Source organism: Lampetra fluviatilis, chromosome 55 (genome assembly GCF_964198595.1).
Source record: "Lampetra fluviatilis chromosome 55, kcLamFluv1.1, whole genome shotgun sequence".
Classification (NCBI taxonomy): Eukaryota; Metazoa; Chordata; class Hyperoartia; order Petromyzontiformes; family Petromyzontidae; genus Lampetra; species Lampetra fluviatilis.
In genome coordinates this window covers 9500930-9519755 of record NC_136329.1, presented here as the reverse complement: position 1 = coordinate 9519755, position 18826 = coordinate 9500930, and the positions used below count along the sequence as shown (strand labels likewise).

The 18826-nt window shown below is 55.4% G+C and overlaps 1 protein-coding gene across 1 annotated transcript in view; it reads left to right on the top strand.

Moving 5' to 3' along the window:
• Window positions 1-18826, top strand: part of LOC144949985 (cysteine-rich venom protein-like) — a 35388-nt gene that overhangs the window by 7160 nt on the left and 9402 nt on the right. The gene's annotated exons all lie outside the window — the stretch shown is intronic.

The window sequence follows — 18826 nt, the reverse complement described above, 5'->3', positions numbered from 1 at the left end:
ACCCACCACACTCACTCACCTCACACCCACCCACTCACCCACTCACTCACACCACCCACCCACTAACACCCACTCACTCACACACCCACTCACCACTCACCACCCCACCCACCCACTCACCCACTCACTACCACCACCCTCACACCTCCACCCTCCACTCACCCACCCACCCACCTCACCCACCACCCACTCACTCCACACACCCACTCCACTCACACTCCCACTCCACTCACCACCACTCACTCCACCCACCCACTCACTCACTCACTCACCACCCACACCACACACCACCCTCACTCACCCACACCCCACCACTCACCCACCCACACACTCACCCCACCCACTCACCCACCTCACTCACCACACTCCACTCACCACCACTCACACCTCCCACTCACCCACCCCCACTCACTCACCCACCCACTCCACCACCACTCACACACCCACCCACTCCACTCACCCACTCACCCACTCACTCACCCACCCACTCCACCCACTCACCTCCACTCACTCACACCCACCCACTCACTCACTCACTCCACTCCACCCACTCACTCACTCACCCACCACCCACTCACTCACCACACCCACTCCACCCACCCACCCACTCACCACACTCACCCACTCACCACACCACTCACACTCACCCACCCACCACCCACTCACTCACCCACCCACTCCACCCACTCCACCCACCTCACACTCACTCACCCACCCACTCACCACTCACCCACCATCCACCCACCACCCACTCACTCACACCACTCACCCACTCACTCACACCACCCACCCACTCACACCCACTCACTCACTCACCCACTCCACCCACTCACTCACCACCCACTCACACCCACTCACTCACCCACTCCACCCACTCACTCACTCACACCACCCACTCACTCACTCACCCACCCACCACCACTCACCCACTCCACCCACCCACTCACTCACTCACTACCCACCCACCCACTCACTCACACCACCCACACACCCACCCACCCACCCACTCACCCACCCACCCACACACCCACCCACCCACCCACCCACTCACCCACTCACCCACCCACCACACCCACCACCCACCCACTCACTCACCCCACCCACCCACTCACCCACTCCACCCACCTCACCCACCCACTCACACCACCCACTCACCCACCCACTCACCCACTCCACCCACCCACTCACCCACCACCACCCACCCACTCACTCACTCACCCACCCACCCACCCACTCACACCCCCACCCACTCACCCACCCACTCACCCACCCACCCACCCACTCACTCCACCCACCCACCCACTCACCCACTCACCCACCCACACACCCACCCACCCACCCACTCACCCACCCACCCCCACCCACTCACCCCACTCACCCACCCCACACACCCACCCACTCCACTCACCCACCCACCCACCCACTCACTCACCCACCCACCCACCCACTCACCCCACACTCACCCACCCACCCACTCACCCACCCACCCACTCACCCACCCTCACTCCACCCACCCACTCACCCACCCACCCACTTCACCCACTCACCCACCCACCCCACTCCACCCACTATCCCCCTCCCAGACCCAGGTCACGTGGTAGTTCCTCCCCCTTCTCTGCTCGCGCTGCTGGTGGTGGGCGGGGCCATCCTGGTCACGTGTCTCTGGTGGGCGGGGCCACGAGCCCTTCATGGCGATCAGGTGACTCGACCCATTCCCAGAGTGCACCAGTGATACAGACACGTGACCATTCCCAGAGTGCACCAGTGATACAGACACGTGACCATTCCCAGAGTGCACCCAGTGATACAGACACGTGACCATTCCCAGAGTGCACCCAGTGATACACACACGTGACCATTCCCAGAGTGCACCAGTGATACAGACACGTGACCATTCCCAGAGTGCACCCAGTGATACACACACGTGACTCATTCCCAGAGTGCACCAGTGATACACACACGTGACCATTCCCAGAGTGCACCCATTGATACAGACACGTGACCATTCCCAGAGTGCACCAGTGATACACACACGTGACTCATTCCCAGAGTGCACCCAGTGATACAGACACGTGACCATTCCCAGAGTGCACCAGTGATACACACACGTGACTCATTCCCAGAGTGCACCCCAGTGATACACACACGTGACCATTCCCAGAGTGCACCAGTGATACACACACGTGACCATTCCCATAGTGCACCAGTGATACACACACGTGACCATTCCCAGAGTGCACCCATTGATACAGACACGTGACCATTCCCAGAGTGCACCCAGTGATACAGACACGTGACCATTCCCAGAGTGCACCCATTGATACAGACACGTGACCATTCCCAGAGTGCACCAGTGATACACACACGTGACCATTCCCAGAGTGCACCAGTGATACACACACGTGACCATTCCCAGAGTGCACCCATTGATACAGACACGTGACCATTCCCAGAGTGCACCCAGTGATACAGACACGTGACCATTCCCAGAGTGCACCCAGTGATACAGACACGTGACCATTCCCAGAGTGCACCAGTGATACAGACACGTGACCATTCCCAGAGTGCACCCAGTGATACAGACACGTGACCATTCCCAGAGTGCACCCAGTGATACAGACACGTGACCATTCCCAGAGTGCACCCAGTGATACACACACGTGACCATTCCCCAGAGTGCACCAGTGATACACACACGTGACCATTCCCAGAGTGCACCAGTGATACAGACACGTGACCATTCCCAGAGTGCACCCCAGTGATACAGACACGTGACCATTCCCATAGTGCACCAGTGATACAGACACGTGACCGTTCCCAGAGTGCACCAGTGATACAGACACGTGACCATTCCCATAGTGCACCAGTGATACACACACGTGACCATTCCCAGAGTGCACCAGTGATACAGACACGTGACCGTTCCCAGAGTGTACCAGTGATACACACACGTGACCATTCCCATAGTGCACCAGTGATACACACACGTGACCATTCCCAGAGTGCACCCAGTGATACACACACGTGACCATTCCCAGAGTGCACCAGTGATACAGACACGTGACTCATTCCAGAGTGCACCCAGTGATACACACACGTGACCGTTCCCAGAGTGCACCAGTGATACAGACAACGTGACCATTCCCAGAGTGCACCCAGTGATACACACACGTGACCGTTCCCAGAGTGCACCAGTGATACACACACGTGACTCATTCCCAGAGTGCACCCAGTGATACACACACGTGACCGTTCCCAGAGTGCACCAGTGATACACACACGTGACTCATTCCCAGAGTGCACCCAGTGATACACACACGTGACCGTTCCCAGAGTGCACCAGTGATACACACACGTGACCGTTCCCAGAGTGCACCAGTGATACACACACGTGACCGTTCCCAGAGTGCACCCAGTGATACAGACACGTGACCGTTCCCAGAGTGCACCCAGTGATACAGACACGTGACCATTCCCAGAGTGCACCCAGTGATACACACACGTGACCGTTCCCAGAGCTGCACCAGTGATACACACACGTGACCATTCCCAGAGTGCACCAGTGATACAGACACGTGACCATTCCCAGAGTGCACCAGTGATACAGACACGTGACCATTCCCAGAGTGCACCCAGTGATATACACACGTGACCGTTCCCAGAGTGCACCCAGTGATACAGACACGTGACCATTCCCAGAGTGCACCCAGTGATACACCACACCGTGACCGTTCCCAGAGTGCACCAGTGATACAGACACGTGACCATTCCCAGAGTGCACCCAGTGATACACACACGTGACCGTTCCCAGAGTGCACCCAGTGATACAGACACGTGACCATTCCCAGAGTGCACCCAGTGATACACACACGTGACCGTTCCCAGAGTGCACCAGTGATACACACACGTGACCATTCCCCAGAGTGCACCAGTGATACAGACACGTGACCATTCCCAGAGTGCACCCAGTGATACACACACGTGACCGTTCCCAGAGTGCACCAGTGATACACACACGTGACCGTTCCCAGAGTGCACCAGTGATACAGACACGTGACCATTCCCAGAGTGCACCCAGTGATACACACACGTGACCGTTCCCAGAGTGCACCAGTGATACACACACGTGACCATTCCCAGAGTGCACCAGTGATACAGACACGTGACCATTCCCAGAGTGCACCCAGTGATACACACACGTGACCGTTCCCAGAGTGCACCATGATACAGACACGTGACCATTCCCATAGTGCACCAGTGATACAGACACGTGACCCATTCCCAGAGTGCACCCATTTAATCTACTCGAGGGACATTCTCATAGTGCACCCCAAAGTGCACCCAGTGACGTACACGGTCGTTTTGAAATCCTTTATATTAAGTTCACTTGCTAGCTTGCTTAAGGACCGTGCAAATCTTTCGGTCGTTTTTTTAACACCACTTCCCGTGATCCAATCGAGCTGACATTTTGCACACAGACTCGTTGTGCGTGACTATTTATTTTCGTGAAAATTTTTTCAAAAATGTTACAATTTTTACGAAAAAATAAATTATATTTAATTCCCAATTGCTTATGGTGGCAGGCAATCATCTGACCCATAGGTGGCAGCCATCTCAAGCCAGAGGACGAGAGGACTCTAGCCGCCACGCATATGAAGGATTTAGAGTGAAAAACTTTGTTTTTACGGGTTAATTTTTTACAAAGTGCACCCAATAAAAAATGAAACGCGTGACTGATTTCCAAAGTGTACCCCAAGTCAACCACGTGATGTCACCCCCCTCCCCCCCTCCACAGTTCCCCCCTCCACCGCCTGGCGCGAGACGGCGGCGATGACGTCAGGGGGGTTTGAGGGGAGGGGCCCTCGGGAAGCGGGAGCGGTGGTGCAGTGGTTAGCGCGCTGTTTGTGTGTGTGGGGAGCGGTGGTGCAGTGGTTAGCGCGCTGTGTGTGTGGGGAGTGGTGGTGCAGTGGTTGGCGCACTGTGTGAATATGAGTGGGGATTGGTGGCGCAGTGGTTAGCACACTGTGTGTGAGTGAGTGGGGAGTGGTGGCGCAGTGGTTAGCGCACTGTGTGTGTGTGGGGAGTGGTGGTGCAGTGGTTAGCGCGCTGTGTATGTGTGTGTGGGGAGTGGTGGTGCAGTGGTTAGCGCACTGTGTGTGTGTGTGTGTGGGGAGTGGTGGCACAGTGGTTAGCGCGCTGTTTGTGTGTGTGGGGAGCGGTGGTGCAGTGGTTAGCGCGCTGTGTGTGTGGGGAGTGGTGGTGCAGTGGTTGGCGCACTGTGTGAATATGAGTGGGGATTGGTGGCGCAGTGGTTAGCACACTGTGTGTGAGTGAGTGGGGAGTGGTGGCGCAGTGGTTAGCGCACTGTGTGTGTGTGTGGGGAGTGGTGGTGCAGTGGTTAGCGCGCTGTGTATGTGTGTGTGGGGAGTGGTGGTGCAGTGGTTAGCGCACTGCACTACGAACCCTGCAGAGACCCGAGTTCGATTCTCGCTCACGACCACCATCACCACCACCATCACCACCACCATCACCACCACCACCACCACCACCATCACCACCACCATCACCACCATCACCACCACCATCACCACCACCATCACCACCACCATCACCACCACCATCACCACCACCATCACCACCACCACCACCACCACCATCACCACCATCACCACCACCATCACCACCATCACCACCACCACCATTACCACCACCATCACCACCACCATCACCACCACCATCACCACCACCATCACCACCATCACCACCACCACCATTACCACCACCATCACCACCACCATCACCACCACCATCACCACCACCACCATCACCACCACCATCACCACCACCATCACCACCATCACCACCACCATCACCACCATCACCACCACCACCATTACCACCACCATCACCACCATCACCATCACCACCACCACCATCACCACCACCATCACCACCACCATCACCACCACCATCACCACCATCACCACCACCACCATTACCACCACCATCACCACCACCATCACCACCACCATCACCACCACCACCACCACCACCATCACCACCACCATCACCACCACCACCACCATCACCACCACCATCACCACCACCATCACCACCATCACCACCATCACCATCACCACCACCATCACCACCACCACCATCACCACCACCACCACCACCACCATCACCACCACCACCATCACCACCATCACCACCATCACCACCACCATCACCACCATCACCACCATCACCACCACCACCATCACCACCACCATCACCACCACCATCACCACCACCACCATCACCACCACCATCACCACCATCACCACCATCACCATCACCACCATCACCACCACCATCACCACCACCACCATCACCACCACCATCACCACCACCATCACCACCATCACCATCACCACCATCACCACCACCACCATCACCACCATCACCACCATCACCACCACCACCATCACCACCATCACCACAACCATCACCACCACCACCACCATCACCACCATCACCACCACCACCATCACCACCACCATCACCACCACCACCACCATCAACGATAGCGATTATCTCTGAACTGATAACTGGGCCTCCCCTAGGTTGACTCGGCATCAAGTGTGTGTACCTGATGCAGTGGAGTGTCGTTAACATCGCCACTGGGGAGACAAAGGCGGCCGGGCGTGGTGCTGGCCACCCACCCCCCACCTCGTGTGCCACAGTGCCGGTAGCTTTCATAGTTGGTGCTACTCGCTAACAGCTTCACTCGCTACTAACAGCACTTGCCCCGACAGCCTGTTAGAGGCTACCTGGGGGACCTGTGTCTCTGTGTGTGATTGTTGCTGACCGTTCGGCGTTTTCTGTTTTCGTTGTACCCAAACAACGACCCTCCTGTGACCTCCGAGTCTGTGACCTGCCCATGATGGACCCCCCGGGAGAGCAGGGATTGAACCCAGTTGCTCAGAGTCTGTGACCTGGTCATGATGGACCCCACAAGAGAGCAGGGATTGAACCCAGGAGCTCAGAATCTGTGACCTGGTCATGATGGACCCCCCAAGAGAGCAGGGATTGAACCCAGGAGCTCAGAGTCTGTGACCTGGTCATGATGGACCCCCTGAGAGAGAGCAGGGATTGAACCCAGGAGCTCAGAGTCTGTGACCTGGTCATGATGGACCCCCCCGAGAGAGCAGAGATTGAACCCAGGTGCTCAGAGTCTGTGACCTGGCCATGATGGACCCCCCGAGAGAGCAGAGATTGAACCCAGGAGCTCAGAGTCTGTGACCTGGTCATGATGGACCCCCCGAGAGAGCAGAGATTGAACCCAGGAGCTCAGAGTCTGTGACCTGGTCATGATGGACCCCCCGAGAGAGCAGAGATTGAACCCAGGAGCTCAGAGTGTGTGACCTGGTCATGATGGACCCCCTGAGAGAGAGCAGAGATTGAACCCAGGAGCTCAGAGTCTGTGACCTGGTCATGATGGACCCCCCGAGAGAGCAGAGATTGAACCCAGGAGCTCAGAGTGTGTGACCTGGTCATGATGGACCCCCGAGAGAGAGCAGAGATTGAACCCAGGTGCTCAGAGTCTGTGACCTGGTCATGATGGACCCCCGAGAGAGAGCAGAGATTTAACCCAGGAGCTCAGAGTCTGTGACCTGGCCATGATGGACCCCCTTAGAGAGAGCAGAGATTGAACCCAGGTGCTCAGAGTCTGTGACCTGGTCATGATGGACCCCCTTAGAGAGAGCAGAGATTGAACCCAGGTGCTCAGAGTCTGTGACCTGGTCATGATGGACCCCCCAAGAGAGCAGAGATTGAACCCAGGAGCTCAGAGTGTGTGACCTGGTCATGATGGACCCCCGAGAGAGCAGAGATTGAACCCAGGAGCTCAGAGTCTGTGACCTGGTCATGATGGACCCCCCCGAGAGAGCAGAGATTGAACCCAGGAGCTCAGAGTGTGTGACCTGGTCATGATGGACCCCCTGAGAGAGAGCAGAGATTGAACCCAGGAGCTCAGAGTCTGTGACCTGGCCATGATGGACCCCCTGAGAGAGCAGAGATTGAACCCAGGTGCTCAGAGTCTGTGACCTGGTCATGATGGACCCCCCGAGAGAGAGCAGAGATTTAACCCAGGAGCTCAGAGTCTGTGACCTGGCCATGATGGACCCCCTTAGAGAGCAGAGATTGAACCCAGGAGCTCAGAGTCTGTGACATGGCTGATGGACCCCCCGAGAGAGCAGAGATTGAACCCAGGAGCTCAGAGTCTGTGACCTGGTCATGATGGACCCCCCAAGAGAGCAGGGATTGAACCCAGGAGCTCAGAGTCTGTGACCTGGCCATGATGGAACCATGAGGAATCCCAGTCTCGCGAGGCATGCGCCATCCGTGATGATTTACACACAAAGCGACAGAGACAGAGAGACGTTCCCTCACCTCTCTCTCACCTCAAACACCCTCAACATACTCAACACACTGTCTCTCTGTGTCTCTCTGTGTGTCTCTCTGTCTCTCTCTGTGTGTCTCTCTGTGTGTCTCTCTGTGTGTCTCTCTGTGTGTATCTCTGTCTCTCTCTGTGTGTCTCTCTGTGTGTCTCTCTGTGTGTCTCTCTGTCTCTCTCTGTGTGTCTCTCTGTGTGTATCTCTGTGTGTCTCTCTGTGTGTATCTCTGTCTCTCTGTGTGTGTCTCTCTGTCTGTGTCTCTGTCTCTCTCTGTGTCTCTGTCTCTCTCTGTGTGTCTCTCTGTCTGTCTTTGTGTCTCTGTGTCTCTCTGTCTGTCTCTGTCTCTCTCTGTGTGTGTCTCTCTCTCTGTCTCTATCTGTGTCTCTGTCTCTCTCTGTGTGTCTCTCTGTCTGTCTCTGTGTCTCTGTGTCTCTCTCTCCCTGTCTCTGTGTCTCTCTCTCTCTATGTCTCTGTCTCTCTCTGTGTGTCCCTCTGTCTGTCTCTGTGTCTCCCTGTCTCTCTGTCTCACTGTGTGTCTCTCTCTGTCTCTCTCTCTGTCTCTCTGTCTCTGTCTCTCTCTGTGTGTCTCTCTGTGTGTCTCTCTCTGTGTCTCTGTCTGTGTCTCTGTCTCTTAGTGTGTCTCTCTCTGTGTCTCTCTGTGTCTCTCTCCCACCACGACACTCACCCCCCCCCCCCCCGGGGCGCCACCCGCGGCTCCCATCAATCGCTGACGCCACCGCTCCTCTGCTGCGTCTTCCTCTCTCGGCGACCCCATAAATCGTGGGCCCCCCCCCCTCCGGGCCCCTTCCCCCTCCGGGCCCCTCCCCCCCCGGCCCCCCCCCACGGGCCCCCCCCCCCACGGGTCCTTTGGCCTTCGAGGAAGCGACGAACGGGGAGCTCGCAAACTCCCCCCCCACCCCCCCCAGCCAGCCAGCCCCTCCCCCCCCCACCCACCCCCCCAGCCCCTCCCCCCACCCCCCCCAGCCAGCCAGCCAGCCCCTCCCCCCCCACCCACCCCCCCAGCCCCCTCCCCCCACCCCCCCCCAGCCAGCCAGCCAGCCCCTCCCCCCCCACCCACCCCCCCCAGCCAGCCAGCCCCTCCCCCCCCCACCCACCCCCCCAGCCCCTCCCCCCACCCCCCCCCAGCCAGCCAGCCCCTCCCTCGTCCCAGCCCGGGGTGACGGCGGTCGCGCGGTCAAAGTTAAGTTATGAGGCGTCGCGTCTCAAAATACACGTGGGGAGGGAGGGGGGAGGGGGGAGGGGGGAGGGAGGAGGGAGGAGGGAGGGGGGAGGGGGGAGGGGAGGGGGGAGGGGGGAGGGAGGAGGGGGGAGGGAGGGGGGAGGGGGGAGGGGAGGGGGGAGGGGGGAGGGAGGAGGGGGGAGGGGGGAGGGGGGGAGGGGAGGGGGGAGGGGGGAGGGAGGAGGGGGGAGGGAGGGGGGAGGGGGCAGGGGAGGGGGGAGGGAGGAGGGGGGAGGGAGGGGGGGGGGGAGGGGGGAGGGGGGAGGGGGAGGGGAGGGGGGAGCCCCCCCCCGTTCCCCTTTCGAAAAGATCAAAAGCGGCGGTCGGGGGCTCTGCCACGTGACCTCGGGTCGGTCTGGGCCACTCACGGAGCCCACGCGGGCTCCTGGGTAAGGTCACGTGGGTAGCAATACAATTAGACGAGTGACGACGTTTCGGTCGCAACACAAGCGGCCTGCGTCAGGGGGGGGGGGGGGCAGCCACAGCGAGACAAAGCAGAAGTCGGCTTCAAATCGAGATGGAACCCATCCTGATACAACGACAATAACCATTCAAACTGAGAACCTCTTTGTTGCCATTTGACGAGCGGTAAGAAGGCCCCTCGCTGCTGAGATGCGAGCCCCTCCTCAATGTGAGCGGATGAACATCCCAAGGGCCTCATCACGAGGACTGCGTGGACATTCATAGCGGCAGCAGCGGCAGCAGCAGCAGCAGCGGTGACGTTGATTCAACAATGTGGACGGGAAGCCGCAGGAGCCGGAGACACATGTGTAGTCATACTACACATGTGTAGTCATACTACACATGTGTAGTCATACTACACATGTGTAGTCATATTACACATGTGTAGTCATACTACACATGTGTAGTCATGCTACACATGTGTAGTCATGCTACACATGTGTAGTCATGCTACACATGTGTAGTCATACTACACATGTGTAGTCATACTACACATGTGTAGTCATACTACACATGTGTAGTCATACTACACATGTGTAGTCATACTACACATGTGTAGTCATGCTACACATGTGTAGTCATGCTACACATGTGTAGTCATGCTACACATGTGTAGTCATACTACACATGTGTAGTCATACTACACATGTGTAGTCATGCTACACATGTGTAGTCATGCTACACATGTGTAGTCATACTACACATGTGTAGTCATACTACACATGTGTAGTCATATTACACATGTGTAGTCATACTACACATGTGTAGTCATATTACACATGTGTAGTCATACTACATGTGTAGTCATACTACACATGTGTAGTCATACTACACAAGCACGGGACCACGGGAAGCGAGGGAGGGACACAGACTCCAAAGATGGAGCAGCAGAAGTAGTCCGGGTCGGGGTCGAAGCCACGAGCTGTGGACCAGGCGAGGTAGTTAACATCTCGCCACTGTGGACTGGACAGTGAAGGAGTTGGGTGGGTGAGTGGGTGGGTGGGTGGGTGAGTGGGTGGGTGGGTGGGTGAGTGGGTGGGTGGGTGAGTGAGTGAGTGGGTGGGTGGGTGAGTGAGTGGGTGAGTGGGTGGGTGAGTGAGTGAGTGGGTGGGTGAGTGAGTGGGTGGGTGAGTGAGTGGGTGGATGGATGAGTGAGTGAGTGGGTGGGTGAGTGAGTGGGTGGATGGATGAGTGGGTGAATGGGTGGATGGGTGAGTGGGTGAGTGAGTGAGTGAGTGGGTGGGTGGGTTGGTGGGTGAGTGAGTGAGTGAGTGGGTGGGTGAGTGGGTGGGTGAATGAGTGGGTGGGTGGGTGAGTGAGTGAGTGTGGTGAGTGAGTAGGGCTGTGGTGCCTCAAATATTAGCAGAAGTCGCCTCACCCGTTGTGAGTGGCTGGCTGAGGTTGCCATCTGTGCAGGAAGCAGATAGACAATGCGGAGAGTTGAGACCAGGACAAGTGTCAGGACAGAGACGACCTCCTGAGCGACACTGCTGAGGGAGGGTGGCGTCTGTGCGCAGACTGCCCGACGGGACATCATCACAACCGCCTGGACCACTGGACGGGTTCCGCAGGATGGGGAGGATGCCCTGGTGGTCCCCCTCTTTAAGAAGGGGGACCGCACAGACTGTAACAACTGCAGGGGCATCTCACTCCTCAGTGTGCTGGGAAAGGTCCTGGCAAGGATTATTCAACATCGCCTTGCCAGGAACGCTGAGGAGAGGCTTGCAGAGCCCCAGTGCGGTTTCAGACCAGGGAAGTCCTGCACGGATGCCATATTCTCTGTCGTTCTGCTACAGCACAAGTGTTGGGGAATTCAAACAGAACCTACATCTCTATGTTATTGACCTGGTCAAGACCTGTTATACCATGAACAGGCAAGGGCTCTCTGCTCACAATCATTAAGGGCCTCCATGATGGCGAGCAGGCTCGTGTAGAGCCACAGGAGTCGGAGCCATTCCCTGTTGACATTGGGGTGCAACGTGGATGTCCTCTGGCTCCCACATTTTGTATCATCATCTTTGACCACGTAGTTCGAGAAGTTCCCATTTTAAAATAATTCTCACGACGTTTCGGCTACAACGCAAGCAGCCGTCTTCAGGTGAAGAAAGAACCAAGAAGATGAATCCCTGCAGTCACGAAAGCTTTAAATCGAAAGTTCCCATCGCTATACCGGAGAAATTTCCATCTGTAACAGATGCAGTGGGAGGCTGATCGATGCCCAGGTGCGGTTGAGGGATGGCTCCCGATTGGTCAACTATGTGTAATGTGAGGATATATCCGGCTCACTGACGTATCACAACTCGTCACGGTGATTGGCTCTGCCGGTCCTGGTTTACAGCCAATGGGGGGAAGCCTGGGGGCGTGGCCCTGACGTGATGGAAAGGTGACAGCTGTAAGGATTGGTTCTGCTGGCTTTGGCCTCAGCCAATGGGGAGACGAGTCAGGGGCGTGGTCCCGGGAGCCTACGAGGGAGCCTGGAATATTCCACGGAGGCTAACTAGGATTGGTGGAAACATACCACGTGACCCGGGTATTAAATAGGGGGGGAGAGGAACGACACGTGGTCAGAACGGGAACGAACAGAGGAAGGGGGCCACGCGGGAGCGGGGCTCCGAGTTGCCACGTGGCAGTGTGTCTCTCTCTCTATCTGTCCCTCTCACGCTGCCTGTCAGCAGTGTGAAGTAAGAAACACAAGTTGAATACAAGACGGATTCTAGAAGTCGTCTCAGCGAGCTTTATGACATGTGTATGCTGATGAGCTGGTGATTGCTGCTCACACAGGAGTTGGAGGTGCTGGAGTTTGCCACTAAGAAGTGGGGTCTTACTATCAACCCCTCTCCAAAACTAAGCACCTGCCTGGGTATGTTGTGCCATCAAACACTCCACCCCCTCAACCCCCCCCCCCCCCCCCCCCCATTGGTGATGTAGCAGTTGTGGAGAGAGTGGAGATGTTTCCATACCTGAGCAGTGTGCTTATAACCAGCTCCGGTTTGACTGCAGATGTCTCACTCCGAATCAGTTGGGCGGCAATATCTTTCTGCCTACTTCGCACAGCGCACCAGGGGAGTGACGTCCCAGCTCCCGACAGAGGAATGGCAGCCTCTCACTCACACACACGCTCACACTCACGCTCACTCACACACTCACACTCTCACTCACACGCTCACACACACACTCACACACTCACACTCTCACTCACACGCTCACACTCACACACTCACTCACACACTCACTCACACACACGCTCACACTCACGCTCACTCACACACTCACACTCTCACTCACACGCTCACACACACACACACACTCACTCACACACACGCTCACACTCACGCTCACTCACACACTCACACTCTCACTCACACGCTCCACAACACAAGGGGAGCACACACGAACTCCGCACTCACACACTCACACGCCCACTCTCACACTCACACTCTCACACTCACACTCTCACACTCACACTCTCACACTCTCACACTCACGCTCACTCACACTCTCACACGCACGCTCACACGCTCACACGCTCACACTCACGCTCATTCACACTCTCACACACACACTCACCCACTCACACACTCACTCACACTCTCACACGCACGCTTACACGCTCACACGCTCACACTCACGCTCACTCACACTCTCACACACACACTCACCCACTCACACACTCACTCACACTCTCACCCACACACACACACACACACTCTCTCACACCCTCACACTCACACTCTCACACTCACTCACACACACACACTCACCCACTCACACACACTCACCCACGCTCACTCACACACTCTCACACTCACTCACGCTCCACAACACAAGGGGAGAACACACGAACTCCGCACTCACTCACACGCCCACTCTCACACTCACACTCTCACACACTCACAGTCTCACACGCTCACACTCTCACACGCACGCTCACACGCTCACACTCTCACATGCTCACACTCACACTCTCACACTCACTCACGCTCACTCACACTCTCACACGCACGCTCACATGCTCACACTCACGCTCACTCACACTCTCACACACACACTCACCCACTCACACACTCACTCACACTCTCACCCACACACACACACACTCTCACACCCTCACACTCACACTCTCACACTCACTCACACACACACACTCACCCACGCTCACTCACACACTCACACTCTCACACTCACGCTCCACAACACAAGGGGAGAACACACGAACTCCGCACTCACTCACACGCCCACTCTCACACGCTCACACTCTCACACGCTCACACTCACACTCTCACACGCTCACACTCACACTCTCACACTCACTCACGCTCACTCACACACTCACACGCTCACTCACTCACTCACGCTCCACAACACAAGGGGAGAACACACGAACTCATCAGCTCACACACTCTCACACTCAATCTCACACTCACACGCTCACTCTGACACTCACACGCTCACTCTCTCACTCTCACACGCTCACTCTCACACTCAGGGTGGAGTCTATGGGCAGTGCTGAACCATCCACTCACTCACTCACCAACTCAACCACCCACCCACTGCAGAACACCCACCCACCGGTTGCAAGAACACAAACTCAGCACCTGGGTTGGGATTCGCACCCAGACGATTCTGTGAGGCTCAAAGTTTGAGCGTCACCCTCCTCACCGCCACTCCCCTCTCCTCACCTCACTCACCTCGCTCACCCTCGTCACGGCGGTCGTGGCGTGTCGCACGGAGGGCTGAGTTATTGGACTCACACAAAGTCGTTAAAATGTCAACGGAGCACTCAGAGGCACTCAAAGCAATTTGTTTTGATGCGCCGGGCCGAGTCGTTTAGGAGCGACACGAAGGCAGCCGCGGGGTCTGCCTGGGGGTAGCGGGGTGGGGGTGGAGGTCTTAGGGGGTTCGGTGGATACTGCACTTAGACTCAACACTGCACCATAGACTCAACACTGCCCATAGACTCAACACTGCACCGTAGACTCAACACTGCACCATAGACTCAACACTGCACCATAGACTCAACACTGCACCATAGACTCAACACTGCACCATAGACTCAACACTGCACCATAGACTCAACACTGCACATAGACTCAACACTGCACCATAGACTCAACACTGCACATAGACTCAACACTGCACCATAGACTCAACACTGACCATAGAGTTAACACTGCACCATAGACTCAACACTGCACCATAGACTCAACACTGCCCGTAGACTCAACACTGACCATAGACTCAACTCTGCACCATAGACTCAACACTGCACCATAGACTCAACACTGCACCATAGACTCAACACTGCACCATAGACTCAACACTTCCCATAGACTCAACACTGCCCATAGACTTAACACTGTCCATAGACTCAACACTGCCCATAGACTCAACACGGCACCATAGACTCAACACTGCACATAGACTCAACACTGCACCATAGACTCAACACTGCACCATAGACTCAACACTGCACCATAGACTCAACACTGCACCATAGACTCAACACTGCACCATAGACTCAACACTGCACCATAGACTCAACACTGCACCATAGACTCAACACTGCACCATAGACTCAACACTGCACCATAGACTCAACACTGCACCATAGACTCAACACTGCACCATAGACTCAACACTGCACATAGACTCAACACTGCCCATAGACTCAACACTGCACCATAGACTCAACACTGTCCATAGACTCAACACTTCCCATAGACTCAACACTGCACCATAGACTCAACACTGCACCATAGACTCAACACTTCCCATAGACTCAACACTGCACCATAGACTCAACACTGTCCATAGACTCAACACTTCCCATAGACTCAACACTGCACATAGACTCAACACTGCACCATAGACTCAACACTGCACCATAGACTCAACACTGCACATAGACTCAACACTGCACCATAGACTCAACACTGCCCCATAGACTCAACACTGCACCATAGACTCAACACTGCACCATAGACTCAACACTGCACCATAGACTCAACACTGCACCATAGACTCAACACTGCACCATAGACTCAACACTGCACCATAGACTCAACACTGCACCATAGACTCAACACTGCACCATAGACTCAACACTGCACCATAGACTCAACACTGCCAACACTAAAGGTCACCAGGGGCCACACTAAAGGTCACCAGGGGCCTCACTAAAGGTCACGAGGGGGGGGGGGGGCGTGGGGGGGGTTAGCTTCCTCGTGGTGTGTATAAAAGTGAGGAAGAGTTCAGTGCTCGAAGTCACAGCCCGAGAGAGCGAGAGAGCAGATCTGTCATCATCATGAACCGGTATGAAGACTCACACAGACTCACACAGAGACTCACGCAGACTCACACAGAGACACACACAGACTCACACAGAGACACACAGAAAGCGAGAGAGCAGATCTGTCATCATCATGAACCGGTATGAAGACTCACACAGACTCACACACAGACTCACACAGACTCACACACAGACTCACACAGAGACACACACAGACTCACACAGAGACACACAGAAAGCGAGAGAGCAGATCTGTCATCATCATGAACCGGTATGAAGACTCACACAGACTCACACACAGACTCACACAGACTCACACACAGACTCACACAGACTCACACACAGACTCACACAGACTCACACACAGAGAGACACAGACTCACACAGAGAGACACAGACTCACAGAGACTCACACAGAGACTGACTCAGACTCACACAGAGACTCACACAGACTCACACACAGAGAGACACAGACTCACACAGAGAGACACAGACTCACAGAGACTCACACAGAGACTCACTCAGACTCACACAGAGACTCACACAGACTCACACAGAGACTCACGCAGACTCACACAGAGACACACACAGACTCACACAGAGACACACAGAAAGCGAGAGAGCAGATCTGTCATCATCATGAACCGGTATGAAGACTCACACAGCCTCACACACAGACTCACACAGACTCACACACAGACTCACACAGACTCACACACAGAGAGACACAGACTCACACAGAGAGACACAGACTCACAGAGACTCACACAGAGACTGACTCAGACTCACACAGAGACTCACACAGACTCACACAGAGACTCACGCAGACTCACACAGAGACACACACAGACTCACACAGAGACACACAGAAAGCGAGAGAGCAGATCTGTCATCATCATGAACCGGTATGAAGACTCACACAGAGAGATACAGAGACTCACACAGACTCACACACAGACTCACACACAGACTCACACACAGACTCACAGAGACTCACACAGAGACTCACACAGAGACTCACAGAGACTCACACAGAAACTCACACACAGAGAGACAGAGACTCACACACACACTCACACACTCACACACAGACTCACAGACTCACACAGAGACTCACATAGAGACTCACACAGAGACTCACACACAGACTCACACACAGACTCACAGACTCACACAGAGACTCACATAGAGACTCACACAGACTCACACAGAGACTCACACACAGACTCACACACAGACTCACACAGACAGACAGAGACTCACACAGTGAGACACAGACTCACAGACTCACACAGAGACTCACAGAGAGACACAGACTCACACAGAGACACACAGACACACAGACTCACACACAGAGAGACACAGACTCACAGAGACACACAGACTCACACACAGAGAGACACAGACTCACACAGAGACACACAGACTCACACAGACTCACACACAGAGACACACAGACTCACACAGACTCACACACAGAGAGACACAGACTCACACAGAGACACGCAGACTCACACAGACTCACACACATAGAGACACAGACTCACACAGAGAGAGACACAGACTCACACAGAGAGACACAGACTCACACAGAGAGACACAGACTCACACAGAGACACACAGACTCACACAGACTCACACACAGAGAGACACAGACTCACACAGAGAGAGACACAGACTCACACAGAGAGAGACACAGACTCACACAGAGAGACACAGACTCACACAGAGACACACAGACTCACACAGAGACACACAGACTCACACAGACTCACACAGACTCACACAGAGAGACACACTCACACAGACGACTCACACACAGACTCACACACAGAGAGCCACAGACTCACACAGAGAGACACAGACTCACACAGAGAGACACAGACTCACACAGAGACACACAGACTCACAGACTCACACAGAGACTCACAGAGAGACACACACAGACTCACACAGAGAGACACACAGACTCACACAGAGACAGACAGACTCACACAGAGACACACAGACTCACACACAGAGACACACAGACTCACACAGACTCACACACAGAGAGACACAGACTCACACAGAGACCGACAGACTCACACAGACTCACACAGACTCACACAGAGAGACACACTCACACAGACGACTCACACACAGACTCACACAGACTCACACACAGAGAGCCACAGACTCACACAGAGAGACACAGACTCACACAGAGAGACACAGACTCACACAGAGACACACAGACTCACAGACTCACACAGACTCACACACAGAGACACACAGACTCACACAGACTCACACACAGAGAGACACAGACTCACACAGAGACCGACAGACTCACACAGACTCACACAGACTCACACAGAGAGACACACTCACACAGACGACTCACACACAGAC